At 37.8% G+C, this 14,495-nt stretch overlaps 1 protein-coding gene across 6 annotated transcripts in view; it reads right to left on the bottom strand.

The window, feature by feature from the left end:
* Window positions 1-8,980, bottom strand: part of CDKL5 (cyclin dependent kinase like 5) — a 119,873-nt gene extending 110,893 nt beyond the window's left edge. For 3 of the 6 annotated variants that reach the window (XM_085323175.1, XM_085323178.1, XM_085323177.1), the window contains exon 1: window positions 8,917-8,976. The gene's annotated coding sequence lies outside the window, so the exon portion shown is untranslated. Of the gene's footprint in view, window positions 1-8,916 lie in introns of all 6 variants that reach the window. The other 3 variants (XR_014898015.1, XM_085323180.1, XM_085323176.1) reach the window with 2 other exon arrangements.
* Between the last annotated feature and the right edge of the window lie 5,515 nt (window positions 8,981-14,495).

Raw genomic sequence — 14,495 nt, 5'->3', positions numbered from 1 at the left:
TCTGGTTGGAAGGGACCAGTTGATCTTCTCAGGTCCACTCTTGCTCAAAGCAGGACTAAGATATTCAATCATGTTGCTCAGGACTTTGTTCAAAATCCTTGYTAGGATTGTAATGAGCATTTCTAATAGGACAAGCTAGAATAATGCCACAACAGCAGAAATGCTTTGGCTCTTTAATGCAAAAGAGGAATCCTATAGCAAGTTTAAAATGGCAAGCTAGTAACAGGGCGAGGAGAGCAGAACACATTAACATATTTAAGAGTGCAAGGATGAGCAGATTAATTATTCAACAGTCTCAAGGGAGCTTCTGTACCGAACACTCCAGTATCCACACATTTACATTAACAAAAACTTCATTCAACTGCTCAAAGTTTTTTTTTTTTTTGTGTGTGTGTTTTTAAGCTTAAAACAATTAGAACCATCTAACCAATATCACATCAAATTATTCTAATGTGCCTATGCTAATAAAATTGAAGTTTAAGAAATGGTAAGTTTCCCTCCATCTCCTCCTTCCTTCTTTCAAATGCTTCTGTAAGAACTCCCAACTACTCCTGGGAAAAAAAAATCTCTGAAGAAAATAAAGTTTTCCTTCTCTGTAGTAAACTAAAAGGGAACTCTTTCTATGCTCTTTGGTGTCTTTCTGATCACCTAGCTTCCTTTTTGCACTCAGGTAAGGCTTCACTGTTACACTGTAAACCTTTACAAACCTGCAAATCAGGATGCAGGAAGAAAAAGGTGCTTGTCAATCACAAACATTATCATTTTAAAAAGCCCTGCACTTATTTGGTTTCTCCTGTTTAAATGAATTCAGTACATAACATTACAGAAGGAGAAACTAGGGCCCAGGCAAGCTGAATAGTCTGATATGACTGAATGATGTTAGTGGCATATCTGAAAAAATATCCCACAGTGCTAGGAAGTTCTCTGCAGTATTCTCAGCTCAACTCATCTGAATAAGCAAAAATACAAATGGACTAATGGAAAATCTGCAATTAAGATTTTATAAAATAAGCCTCTCCTAGCACAAGAAAAAATTGTTTTCTATTTATACTTTCAGATTGTTCACTCCAAAAAAAAGTTAAGCAAATTAAGAAAACAATGTATTCGTTTGAAAGAACTTCTAAAACTTGCGCTCCAAAAGACCTTCATCAGTAGCCAGAAAAAGGACTGTGAAGACTGAGTGAATACAGTTAACTAAATTAAATTGGTACAATAAGCAAAAGAAGTTTGATAAAGTTATTTTTCAAGAGAACAGATGATATTCTGCAAGGCACATGGTACTTATTTTTAGATAGTAGTCATACAATAATACTACAGATTTTACTTTTCTTGAAAACAGCACAGTATTTTATATTGAGCTGCTGTGCCCATATTTATTTTGTACAGRTTAATATTGTATTTGCTATTACAAAAAGTGTATGATGGTCTTTTTCAAATCATTAACAAACTGCTAGTGGAAAAAAGTATGCAGCATACCAGTACAAATGTTTTGGGGGCAAGTGGGAAGTCTTATATAAAAGAAAAAAAAAGTAATATTGAATTCAAATGAAGGAGAGGAAAAATGCCTTATGCAAACACATGCTGGCTTTTTTGTTATTTTTTTTCAATCAAATGTCCCAAAAATCTCATCATACGTGAAATGACAGCAACAACAAAAAAAAAACAACCACYTTTGGATTGCTGTAATGACTGTCAGGCCAGCACAGCACCGGCAGAAAGAGGCGCGCGCGCGCACACACACACACACCCCCAAAAAAAAAATCCATCTGGACTTAGGAATATACTTCTTRACTTCATCTTAGCAAAAGATGCTCCAAGACCTTTTGATTTCTAGTATTCCCACATTTTATGATGAAAAGAAACATATGAAAGAACATATCCCCTACTGATTACATTTTTTAAATTCTTATCTACGCATACRATGTCTCATTTCAAAGATATCTTAAAGTTTATTTACGAGTAATTCTCAGTTAATGTAGGTACATCAGGTGAGGCCGTTTAAGTCTTCTCTGAGTAAATTTAGTACAATGTATTCTCATGTATTCGCTTAGTTATTTCCCTTTCCTTAATGCATTTTCCAGTTAAATATTAGGGCTCTATTATAAAAAAAATCCTACATATCATCAAAAATAATCTGTAGGACTACAGTATCCGTCTCTCTTAAATAACAACAAAAAATCCAGCCTACCCAAAAGCCCTCATTCTGACTCACATAACTTACAAAAAGTTAAGAAGCTGTCACGCAGAAAATTTACTTTATTTTGAAAAAGCAGTACTTGCAGGGATGAGGGAGACTGCTTAGAGGGAAGCTAGCAGAAGTTGTCTTCACCCTCATTACGAAAAACAGTTGCTACCATGCAAGGGCCAGCATGTGTTTTAAAGTCAAACATCCTAATTTTTTTATAGTATTTGAGCAGAGATTTGTTTGTTCCTTAGATAAGTGTTATAGAAGCCTGTACTGCACATTAGGCTTTTTTTTTTTTTTTTAAAAAAATCGTCTATAGAAGGCCACAGAACTGAAAACTAAAACTGGTAAAAAGACAATCCACAAATTGGAGTGGAGAGCACAATCTACCACAGTAGACTGTTTAAGGCACAATCAGATACTCAAATCAAGCTGCTACTGACCCACGTCAAAATGTCAGTAAATCCAAGTACCTATAGCTGATTGTCATTCCCTGCTTCCACAACCACTACAGCTTGGATCTTGAATCTCTGTTCTTCTAGCTTTTCACACTAATTTACTACTATAAAATATTTTTTTTTCTTTTCTTTAGGAAGAAAAAAAAACCCAGCACGTTAATTAGGCTGTCTTTTTTAAAACTTTGATACAAAAAGTATCAAATGTACCAGTAGTGCCAGAAACCTAGGCACTAGGCCTACTTTTTTATTCCCCTAGATAATTTTACACAATGAAGCTAGAGSGCAATTTGTGTATTTATTTATTTAAGTTCTGTTCTCCCTATAGACCACCAGCACAGCACGCTCAAGGGGATGTTCAGGAATATCTTTGCCATCTGAATCCCATGCTGCTGAATTAATAGTGTTCTTTCCCACAATGGTTCTCCAACAAACAGTCCAAAAATTTACATAATTTTGCCACTGTTTTGTCTTGACAGATTACAGTCCCACTGTCGTGTCACCAAAGGCAATTCACAGATCAAGATACAGAAAATAGAAAATACAGATTCTCACATGCATGCTGGGTTAATATTTAACATTTCAACACTAAAAACTCATTCATTAAGATTCTCTTGCAACTCTGTCTCTAATGAAATTGAACCAAAGTTTCTTCAGGCTACTAATCTGTTCATGCTACAACAAATTACAATGGTAAAAAAATCATTTCTTAGCTGAAAAAAAGAATTTTTGAAGTTTTGAGTTGAAGTGCAACACCGATTAGCATTAACAAAGTTTGTATTTGAGAAAATCATATGTACTTTCTAAAAGCAATAAAAATAGTTAGTTTTATCAACTAAAAACTTTTTCGTCATGTTACATGGCAATCTGGGTATACAATTAGCCCACATTGTTTAACTAAATGCCTAGAGATATTAAATATAGATCAAGTTACAGTGATGAAGGAACCAGAGCAAACAAAAGAGAAACCATAATGATTAATCTGAATCCCCAGAAATCCATACAAGAACACACGTTAACAAAATTATTTTTGAGAAGATGTAACATCCACCCACCACCTTCTATAGTAAGGGGTCAAATCACTCAAGTACATGAGGTTTTATATAGTTATGCGAAAATAAACATTTAAGAATTGTCTCAGGATACACACACACACACACACACACACACACACAGAACCTGTAAGGTTGGAAGGGACCTCTGGAGATCATCTAGTCCAACCTCCCTGCTCAGCAGGGTCACCTAGAGCATGTTAGAGAGRGTTGCATCCAGGCAGGCCTTGAAGATCTCCAGAGAAGGAGACTCCACAACCTCTCTGCRCAACCTGTGCCAGTGCTCTGTCACTCTCTCAGTGAAGAAATTCCCCCTCACGTTCAGGTGGAACTTCCTGTGCTTCAATTTCTGCCCATTGCCTCTTGTCTTGTCACACAGGACAACTGAAAAGAGTTTGTCCTCATCCCCTTGACATCCTCCCTTCAGGTGCTTGTACACTTTGATCAGATCCCCCCTCAGTCTTCTCTTCCCCAGGCTGAAGAGGCCCAGCTCTCGCAGCTGTTCCTCATAGGGCAGGTGCTCCAGCCCTAGGATCATCCTCATAGCCCTACACTGGACTCTCTCCAGTAGCTCCATGTCTCTCTTGTACTGGGGAGCACAGAACTGGACACGACACTCCAGATGATGCCTCAGCAGGGCTGAGTAGAGGGGCAGGATCACCTCCCTCGACCTGCTGACAACACTCTTCCCAGTGCACCCCAGGAGACCATTGGCCTTCTGGGCCACAAGGGCACATTGCTGGCTCATGGTCAACCTGTCATCCACCAGCACTCCCAGGTCCTTCTTGGCAGAGCTGCTCTCCAGCAGGTGAGCCCCCAGCTTGTACTGGTGCCTGGRGTTATTTCTCCCTAGGTGCAGGACTCCGCACTTGCCCTTGTTGAACCTCAYGAGGTTCCTCTCTGCCCAACTCTCCAGCCTGTCCAGGTCTCTCTCAATGGCAGCACAGCCCTCAGGTGTGTCAGCCACTCTTCCCAGATTGGTATCGCTGAGGAGGCTCTCTGTCCCCTCATCCAGCTCATTGATGAAAAAGTTGAACAGGATGGGGCCCAGTACTAAGCCCTGGGGAACTCCACTAGCCACAGGCCTCCAACTGGACTCCACGCCACTGATGACAACCCTCTGAGCTCTGCCCTTCAGCCAGTTCTCAATCCACCTCACTCTCCACTCGCCTAGCCCACACTTCCCGAGCTTCTCTAGGAGGATGTTATGGGACAGAGTGTCAAAAGCCTTGCTGAAGTCACGGTGCATAACGTCCACTGCTCTGCCCTCATCTACCCAGCCAGTCAGTCCATCACAGAAGGCCATCAGATTGGTTAAGCAGGATCTCCCCTTGGTGAATCCATGCTGACTACTCCTGATCACCTYCTTTTCCTCCATATGTCTGGAGATGACATCCAGAATGAGCTGTTCCATCACCTTTGCAGGGATGGAAGTGAGGCTGACTGGCCTATAGTTGCCTGGGTCCTCCTTCTCGCCTTCTTGAAGACTGGAGTGACATTGGCTTTCTTCCAGTCCTCAGGCACCTCTCCAGTTCTCCAAGACCTTTCAAAGATGATGGAGAGTGGCCTGGCAACAATATTCGCCAGCTCCCTCAGTACCTCTGGGTGTATCCCGTTCGGGTCCATGGATTTGTGGATGTCTAGCTTGCCCAGAAGGTCTCTAATCCTATCCTTCTCAACCAAGGGAAAGTCTTCCTTTCTCCAGACTTTCCTCCCTTGCTTCCAGGCCCTGGGAGTCTTGAGGGCTGTGCTTAGCAGTGAAGACTAAAGCAAAGAAGGCATCCTTTGTCACCAGGGCCCCCGCTCCATTCAGTAGTGGGCCCACATTTTCCCCAGTCTTCCTCTTGCTACTGATATATTTGAAGAATCCCTTCATGTTGTCCTCAACATCCCTTGCCAGACTCAATTCCTAATGGCCCTTAGCCTTCCTCGTTGCATCTCCACATACTCTGACAGCATTTTTATAATCCTCCCAAGTAGCCTGTCCCCTCTTCCACATTCTATTTCCTTTCTTYTTCTGTTGGAGTTTTGCCAGGAGCTCCCTGCTCATCCATGCAGGTCTCCTGACCCCCCATACACACACACACACAGAAGTTTTGTGAATCATTAACAGAAAACACAAGCTTCCTTTTCTTTTTTTTTTTAAACACATTACAGCATTCAAAAAAGTGGAAGCCTACCTTTTCTGCATCCATGATGAGTTTACTTAAACTCAAAAAACCAAGAATTCCCCCCCCCGAAACAAAAAACACTGCCCACTACACACTGTTTTGGTACCCCCTCCCAGACTTAAATAAGAATATACCATAAACAAACAAGCTATTAAAGAAGAGCCAGTCTCCTGTAGAAGTAATCTGTAAAATTGTGTAAGAAAAGAAGATTATCTTTCCCCATTATAATAATCAAACATCTCCTCTAAAAAACAAAGATAGTCAGCACAAATAAACCAGTTACATGGCCAGAGAGTTTACAGACTCAAATTCAAGAAGCTCTAGCATATCACAAGCAAGTAAGCTTCATTGTTTCAAATGGAACATATTAAAATTTCTTAAAACAAATGTTACATTAAAAAAAGAATCTTTGCGTCAGTCTTCCTCGAGTTCCCATCTTGACAGCTTGAACAGGTTTTGTTTTGCTTTGCTGTTTGCTTGATTGCTTGAACAGGAATATTCATGACTGCAACTGATTTCAGTAAGAGCTGTGCTATGAAAAACCAAGACATATATTAAGGTACCCAATACTCATAGGCATTTTCACATTAACAGCTTTTGTGCCCCTGCTCTTGTCCGGTGAGACAACAGCCCCAGTTCCTTTCCAAGTATAACACAAAATCAGAGAATTGTGGAAAGCGCTCAGACTATCTAATGATTAAAATACTCAGAGCCATGAGAAAATAATTACTTTGCTTTCCCATCAGTGTTGGAATATCATAAATACCCAAACTGAACAAGAATTAAAAGAAGTGTTAGATATTGCGTATAGTGAACAAAGCAGATTTGCAGGAAAAGGTATGATCACACCATTACTGAAAAGCAAGCATCCAAACCAACAAATTAAGAAATCATAGGTGCCTTAATTTTGTCATTTTTAACTGAGTACATGATTTGCCACTCTGATAATGTTTGTAACAATTGGTGTGCATGTACACCCATGCATATCTCTCTAGGTTCCTAATATAGTGCACTACTCAATCTGAAGAGCAGGTTAAATCATTTTGTGTGATGCCTATAGGTAGTTGAATAGCTAGACATATCTTTGTCAATCAAGTAATCATTTTTTCTCCACTGAAAAGTGAGCTTACACAAGTAACAGCACTAGAAAGGGATGAGACATACTTTATCACTAGGCTTCACAGCAGACAAACAGAAAGACTCCAAACAGACTCCCTTCCAAAATCTGTCATTTCAACCAGTTTAGATTACCACCTTTTTCTACTAGCTTTGTTCTCTTCTAACCTGTCTTCAATAATCTGTCTCTACTTTGTCCTCATGTGTCATCTACTCTTTCTCTTCCTCACACAGTCATCCTATGCCCTGAGTCCTGTCTCGATATCAAGTCAGATTCATTTTCTACTCTCCTCAGACTTTTTATCTTTGGATTCATTAACTGCTAAGTTTCAAGTAGGAACTAGAAGGTTCTAACTTTTTTTTTTAAGCTTGCCACATTTGTGAGAACTTGACCAAAATAGTCAAGTCAAGAGACAGTGAAACAGAACATTGGTCAACCGAAGGTGAAAAGGTGACTTTTCTACTCCTTACTAGATATCATAAAAGCATTCAAGCTGTTTAAGAGAAATCTTTTTTTTCTTCTGAAGTAGCATCTTTCTCAACAATTAACTGTTTCAGCTTGAGTTAAACAAAAAAGCCAGAACCAAGGCATATGCAAACCCAAAACATAATCAAGCTGAGGCAACTGTCCAATATGGGGAAGGTAGAAAAATAAATCAGCCTAAACACATTTGTCAAAAGTTATAAGCAATTTAAAAGCTGGTTCTTAAAGAGGAACCTTTTTAAATTATAGATAGCAGTTCTAGAATCGTCTAAAACAAAAAAAAAACCCTGAACACTCACCCACCAAAAACCCATACTACAACAACAAAAGAAAACCAACAAAAAACTAACGAGTAAAACTACAAGTTTGTTTCCTCTTTTTGCATATTTGGCAAAGAAACATCTTTTTTTTTTAAAAGAAGCTTAGAAATCTCAACCATATCAATATCCATTCCAAACCAAATGATCTCACGCTTTACCTGCAAATCTGTGTATAACACAGCAAATGAATGGTTTATTTTATCCAATTATCAAATTTATAAACTTTACACATCTATGATATTAATGAAGTCTTTTTCCAATTAAAGCAGAGACCCGGGACAAAGAAAAATTCAATGTAAAAACACAGATTCACAGTAAAATATAATTTGGTACTTACGGTTTCCTCGTTCTTAAGTCTCAGATAAAACTGACACTAAAGAGTAAACGAGACTCTTAAATGTATGCTTTGGTCATTAAAATAAAAGTGTCTCAAAATAAGCCTAAGGTTTACAAGTCATAAACACAGCAGCCTGTGATCTTATTTAACCACCCTTCCGCCAAAAAACCCTAAAGCTGTATCAGTTGCCAACTGCATTTCTTTTCCGGCCAAATACTGCTTCTTCAGAAGTACCAGTTAGCAAAACGAAAGAACACAGGGAGAGAGTAATCGAGAAAGCAGTTCAAGCAATAGCATGGATACACCAGATGCCTGCTAGACCTAATAAATGAGAAACACTTGTATTCAAGAGAATATGAGTTGCTTCCAGTGGAACAGAAAYGATCACTGAAATCAAGGAGAACAATAATGATACAGGAGCTCAATACAACAGAAAAAGGGGGGAAGAGAATAAAAGATCTTACGTAAGCACATRCTATGGCTGAAGAAGCAAAGAAAACTATTTAAAGTGTTAGAAATCACACATACASGGTGGGAGAAACCACTCTTCTGAAGCACTGAAATTCATTACCTATTACATAGGTATAATTTCTTTACCACAAAACTTAGATCAGAAAACTGATACGGACTTAAAACAGATGTGAATGTAATTGAACACTGCCATTTGCTTACTCAGTAGGCTGTTTTCAGGATTACATTTTCAGAAGCAGAAGTTTCATTAGTGAGAGCTTGCATTTTCAAAGGAGAATGACAATTAGTATATATATTAAAAAAAAGAAACACCCTCAAACCCTACTTTTCGTAACAATTTTTTTCACAGTTTCCTGTCACTTGGGCTTTCTAAAAGATTCAACATGAATGGGTTCTTCCATCACACCAAGAGTAGTAAGACTCTGTAGCCTGCAAAGAAATATTTTAAGTTTCTTTTCCTGGTTTGTACTAAATAGAAATTCAGCATATTCTGACCAGAGCCCTTGAAGTTTATTTCTGAGTGACGCTATGTTGTCAGTTTGTTGACATGAAAAGCATTAACAAATTTTGCTTCCTGGACTAATATCATAAATTAATATTGTGAATTGGATTTATATATCTATCAAGAAAATGTGGTTCAGTGTTCATTTACCATACTTATTTCTATTAAGGCTTAACATCAATTTTRTTTACATGATCAGTAGGGACATATAGCAATATTGTTGCTACAATAAATTAACAAATTAAAAGGAAAGGCTTAATTGAGGCAGCAGGTTTTGCTAATGAAATTCAGAATTTCTCCTTATAATTATAAATTTCGAGTTACTACATTCAATTTTGGAGTTACCTTTGTATTCTCATGAAGGAGGAAAATGTTACAGAACCAATGAAAGAATGGTATCTGGAACCAATATTCTCAGCAGTTAAACAGTTTTTTTCTTATTGTTCATGAGATTGGTTTCGCAGCCGAGTTAAACTGAAATTAGAATTGGAAGTCTTTGAGAAAAGAGAAAGGCTATTGATGATATACACTAGTTAATCATAAGCAACATTGTTTTACACTAACATGAATTTCAGCAAAATCCTGAGCTCCATCTGTACGTCAAGCTGTACTGTAAGTCATGTATCTATCAGTTCTTATCTCCTTGGGCCCCCACTATTTGATAGGTAAAATCAGTTCACACTAGAGCATATAAGGAGAAGTGCACTAATCCTGCTTTCCATCAGTAGAATTAACAGGTTCTAGAGCATTCATAAATTGCTCTAGTGTGACTGCAAAAAAATTCAAGGATCCTAATAAAGTAACTACAAAATTAGCCTCTGCTGGCATGACACAGATTTTAAAACTTAGTCTTTTATAATAGCCAAAAGCCTCCAAAAAATGTTTCAAAGGACCCACTGATTTCAGTATTGTACACATCCATCTCATAGGACAAACTCAGATATAGCTTCTTATATAAAACATTATTAAAAGGTATATGTCTTTAGCACAGGTGCTGAGCTTGTATACACAAAGCAGTAACAACAGAATTTATCACACACACTGTACAATAATTGTTGCACACTATACAGTTCACAGCAGTTGTGGTCCCCATAACAACTTTAACACAGCCTCACTTAAGTCTAAATCACAGCTTCTATATTGTAGGGACTTTCCTTGTATTAAATGTTCTTCCTTATGATCCAATTTCATACATCTTTGACCTCTGCTTTACAGATTACACAGTAGAATCCAGTAAGAACAGATAAATATTTAACAGATTCATAAAACAATGTTGTGACTGGAGTACTAGAAATTATCCATTTCTGGATTAACAGCAACAACTGATAAATTGAATGTTTTATCTACACAATAACACAAGTGACCATTGCAAATATACTGCAGTTCATGGAGACAAACACAATGCTTTCAAGTCAGCCTCAGTAGTAACAAGTAAATCGCAACTGCAACAGCAAAGATTTTGTAGCAATAGTAGGAGATCTTTTAAAAAAAATTAAACTGCGTAATAGGTCTCATGTTACATACATGCTACTTGGTTTGTGGGCATTTGAGAGGGACAGTAGAGTTCAGAGAAAAGGCTCACTAATCAAAAAGGACTCTGTTACAAACTTCAAAATGTCAGCAATGGCTGGGAAGTCTAGTGATAAAAGAAACGATACGCACAGAAGCTTCCAAGGTTATTCAAACATGCACCACCACTGCCTACAGACTGAGGATACTCCATAACCTCAAATGCTTGMAAACATTATTCCGCCAATCCTGCGCTGGCAGAACGACACTTGAGCTACTGTGTTCTGCCACTTGCAGTTTTATCATCAGTAAAATATTATTGCTAAGATCTGAAAAATCCTCGCAGCTTCAGCTTAATGGAGGTTCCCAAATTATCCTTTTCTGCTAAGCCCATGAATTGAAAAAAAGTTTTTTTTTTTCCACTGTGCTCTACAACCTACCTGATCACCATGGCAATCTTGCCAAAAATAACATTGCTTGTTCACAACTATAATCTTCAGCAACTCACACCCTCTGATTTTAACACARAAAAGCATGCTGCCACTAAATAACCAATTTAGTAGCATCGTCATGGTCACAGCAGTAAGACTGTGATGCTCTTCTCATTTTTATTAATTCAAAAGGTTTATCTACAAAAAACAGATAAACAGAGTTTATCAACAAATCAGAGAGGAACTGCTGAGACATAATGAACCAGCTGCAGGTTGAGCATGTATTTCAGAGACCAAAATGAATATGACAGTGTCTTGTGACCAGATTACAAGCTGCTGAACAACACTTTTTGTAACTGCACAGGCAACATCTGTGAACATCACTGATGGCTGAGAGAAAAGAAATGCTTGAAGATATTCTCCTCAGCCATTCACAGCACTGAGAATATAGGCAAAATTGAGCAGAGTTAATCTCATAGGTTGGAGATCAGAAGCTCTTTTTCTTTACATTTGAAAACCAAATGAAGTATAGCAACCAGTTCATTGACATAGACAGGCAGGTATCTTTGGAAGGTCACTTGAAGAGAGTTACAGGATTATATTAAATATTCACATTTTATCTCATAAATAGGGCTAAATGAATCTTGCACTTTCACTTTTGAAAATATCTCAGTAAAGATTCATAAGCACAATGATGAGAAAACATTTTTTTATGAAGTTGCTCTAAAACGATTCACAAAAGTGGAGCTTCAATTAAAGCTCAATAGGCAGCTACATTTTTTACCATACACACTGCAACTGTACACTTCCTCAGCTTGACAAATAACAGTGGAGGTCATGCAATGAGTTTTCTGCCTCACCATTCTCTTGGTATTTGAGGAACACTAGCTTTCAGTTTTATGAGTCAACAGGTGTCACTAATCTCCATACCCCATGTTAGGGTACCAAGGAATTTGGTCAGGTATTATTTCTGTTCTTATTTTTGGAGTTCTCCTAAGATATAGAACATGAGGTATTTGAGGGCATCACATGAAAATAAGAAAGCATTTATCAAATTTGATAGGAGGAGGAATTTTTGTGCAAAACTGTGTGTTCATGTTATTCCTTTCTTTTTCTATAGCGTCCTGGTCGATGGTTACCTATGTTTTAATTTTCCATACTTCTCGGTCCTACAAAACACTTCTGCTGCTGTCCACATTTAAAAAAAAAAAAAAACAAAAAAAACAAAAAACAAAAAAACTTCTTTGAGGTAGCTAGCGGCTCTTTAAAAATAGTTACTGTTAACCCTTGTCTCTTCAGGTATGCCTAAGACAGTTCTTAAACAGAATACTGTTAATCTTGGCTCAGATTCTGCAATATGAATTGTTTTCTTTCTTTTAAGGCAAAGCAGTCTCCTGAATTTTCAGATGACATCTTTATAGTCTCTTATTAAGGGAAAAAAAATAAAAAAGGATAATTAGCTTTTTGAGTCCCCCCATTTCTTCTACATTAAAGAAACTGATTATGTTATGTAGAGGAAGGCAGTCAATACTGCTCTCCATACCACAACAGAAAGAGCTACTTTGGCAATTGGAATTCCACAGATAGATGTCTGAGTTTCAAGGATGGGGTAGCAACTGTAATTTTTGTTTTGAAAGGAAGTTTCAAATAGCCAGTCAAAACACAAAGAAAACTAAATATCCACTTTAAGATTCCCACCAGACACCCACAGAAATGGAACAATTTCACTGGGCTAACTTTCTATACCCAAATAAGCAACAGGAACTGTCTCATCTACTTTCAGAGACATAAAATAGAACAGAGAAACAAGATGAACTTTAACATTGCTTGAAGATGCTGTACACAGCTGAAATGACTGTTCAGGCCATTCTAGGTTACCAGTGTTTGCCTCACCAGTGAATTATCCTCTCTTTGTGTGGGAGTTATGTTCAAACGTCAACAAAAAGGTTAGGATCCCAAAGAAACTAACAAAGGGTTATGGGTTCGATCTACTGCAATAGCTGGCATGAAGCACAGAAGAATTAAAGCACTCCAATTCTAGCATGTTTTCAGATTGCTTTCACTCAGTATTAGAAGCAGTGTTTAGTGGTCCTCTGATTGAACACAGGAAACTTAGAAACTTCAGAAGTTTTTTTGTTATAGTTGTAATCACAGTTTACCTGTGTTCCTATGACATCTAGCCATGAGTGATTATTCTCATTTTATTACGGTCAGCACCATAAGGTATAGCAGCTCAGCTATACTGATGAATTAGAACTTTTATGATAAAAAGRGAGCTGAACAAGGGAGATTAGAAAGGAAAAGAGGCTACAATTTTAATCTATCAAATCTTAAGAGTAAGAGTAGTGAGAACAGGGAAGAGGAGAAAAGAAATTACCCAGAAGACAAAATAAACAAAAGATGACTACTTGTTAAAAGCTTTAAAGAGATATTTCTCTTCTCTTTCCCCCAGAACTCCTACATATGTATTTCAAATATTGCCAAACTTGCTCTTTAACCAGAATCATTCAGTACATGTGCTACAGTGGGTACCAGTTTTTAAATCTGAACAGATGTCTCTTACAACTAGACTGTCAAAGTCAYGAGCTTCACTAATACACAGTTTGCCCATATGCAATGTTAATTTCCTATCTTCCAAAGTCACAGAACTTCGCTTTCTTAATATAAAGCATGGCGTATTTGTGACTAATGCTGGAATTTCGACTACATGGTTTAAAAGAAAATARAAAACCATATGGATATTCCCCACCTGCTAAGAATTCTTTCCCTCCCTATTTATCGGTTTTCAATACAAAGTGGTAGCAGTAGATGCCAAATCTTTAACATAACTTAGACTGCTTTTGAAGTATATAGTAGGCAAAAGACTGATCCAGGATAGTGAAGTGACTGTACTTTTCTTATAATAATAATAAAAAATAATAATATAAAGGCTTACATTGACTGGAACTCCACCAATTGTGACTAGACGATCCCAACAGGTACACTCAAACAGAACTAGAGACAAAGCTTTTACTTAATCAGATGAATAGACAAGTTCAAAATGTRACATATTACTGAATGTTCAGGCTTAAAGTACTTCAATACACACAAAATACAACACAAATACTTAAYTTCTTAGATGTAGAGGCAATCGCCAATAAAATTTAACATGAAGTGGTAAAAAAAAAAACTCAAAATCTGCTATGTTGATTTTGTCATTTCAGCAATCAGCAATACACTTATGTCCCCCCCCCCCACCCCCCCACACACAAAATCAATATTCTCCAAGTACAAAACTACAGGTATCAGTACGAGGATGACAGASTGGCAGGGGGCGGCAGGGAGCAGAACTGAGCTGCAGCAGGCAACAGTACTCCGGGGATAAGCAGACAAGGGSTAACAGGAACACAGAAGCACTTCCCAGCTCCCTTGTCCACACACTTATCCCATCCGCATAGCAGAAAGGGATCCATGCATCACCGG

The sequence above is a fragment of the Rhea americana genome, unplaced genomic scaffold, assembly GCF_003343005.1.
Source record: "Rhea americana isolate MKP2758 unplaced genomic scaffold, rheAme1 scaffold_82, whole genome shotgun sequence".
NCBI lineage: Eukaryota > Metazoa > Chordata > Aves > Rheiformes > Rheidae > Rhea > Rhea americana.
Note: the sequence above shows the minus strand (reverse complement) of the source record. Positions and strands in the feature narration are given on the sequence as shown.